Source organism: Triticum aestivum, unplaced genomic scaffold (assembly GCF_018294505.1).
Source record: "Triticum aestivum cultivar Chinese Spring unplaced genomic scaffold, IWGSC CS RefSeq v2.1 scaffold101515, whole genome shotgun sequence".
Classification (NCBI taxonomy): Eukaryota; Viridiplantae; Streptophyta; class Magnoliopsida; order Poales; family Poaceae; genus Triticum; species Triticum aestivum.
The window spans coordinates 1-1116 of record NW_025287087.1 but is presented as its reverse complement, the minus strand read 5'-3'; the positions used below and the strand labels follow the sequence as shown (position 1 = coordinate 1116).

General features: G+C 49.6%; 2 non-coding genes across 2 annotated transcripts; both read left to right on the top strand.

The window, feature by feature from the left end:
• The first annotated feature begins 297 nt into the window (after positions 1-297).
• LOC123178735 (5S ribosomal RNA) lies at positions 298-416 on the top strand. The gene has a single exon (XR_006489809.1). It is a non-coding gene; the product is annotated as a 5S ribosomal RNA (ribosomal RNA).
• Positions 417-783: 367 nt separating this feature from the next.
• LOC123178734 (5S ribosomal RNA) lies at positions 784-902 on the top strand. Its single transcript, XR_006489808.1, has one exon. It is a non-coding gene; the product is annotated as a 5S ribosomal RNA (ribosomal RNA).
• The last annotated feature ends 214 nt before the right edge of the window (positions 903-1116 follow it).

Sequence of the window (1116 nt, the reverse complement as noted above, 5' to 3'; positions counted from 1 at the left end):
TTATGTTTGACGTTTGCGATATGTTTAAGCTCGATGCTCATTGCTCGCGCGTCTTGGGGCGGCTTTGTGGCGCGAAGAGCGCGTTCTGAAAGGGGTGGAAAAAACTCGTGTTGCTGCGGTATGGAGGGAGGGGTGGAAACCGTGGAAAACTCGTCTCCGTGATTGAGCGGGAGAGTAAGTAGTATAGGACATTATCCATTGTTAGGGAACGGTTGTAATGGTAGTGAGAATGTAGAATCGTCTTTGGAGCGGACCTGGGAGTGGCAAGCATAAGGGACGAAGACGGGGAAACATGTCGGATGCGATCATACCAGCACTAAAGCACCGGATCCCATCAGAACTCCGAAGTTAAGCGTGCTTGGGCGAGAGTAGTACTAGGATGGGTGACCTCCTGGGAAGTCCTCGTGTTGCATTCCTTTTATAATTATTTTTTGCGCCTTATGACAAACATGTCGCACGTGCGCGATATATATTAATCCCGTTATATTATGTTTGACGTTTGCGATATGTTTAAGCTCGATGCTCATTGCTCGCGCGTCTTGGTGCGGCTTTGTGGCGCGAAGAGCGCGTTCTGAAAGGCGTGGAAAAAACTCGTGTTGCTGCGGTATGGAGGGAGGGGTGGAAACCGTGAAAAACTCGTGTCCGTGATTGAGCGGGAGAGTAAGTAGTATAGGACATTATCCATTGTTAGGGAACGGTTGTAATGGTAGTGAGAATGTAGAATCGTCTTTGGAGCGGACCTGGGAGTGGAAAGCATAAGGGACGAAGACGGGGAAACATGTCGGATGCGATCATACCAGCACTAAAGCACCGGATCCCATCAGAACTCCGAAGTTAAGCGTGCTTGGGCGAGAGTAGTACTAGGATGGGTGACCTCCTGGGAAGTCCTCGTGTTGCATTCCTTTTATAATTATTTTTTGCGCCTTGTGACAAACATGTCGCACGTGCGCGATATATATTAATCCCGTTATATTATGTTTGACGTTTGCGATATGTTTAAGCTCGATGCTCATTGCTCGCGCGTCTTGGGGCGGCTTTGTGGCGCGAAGAGCGCGTTCTGAAAGGGGTGGAGAAAACTCGTGTTGCTGCGGTATGGAGGGAGGGGTGGAAACCGTG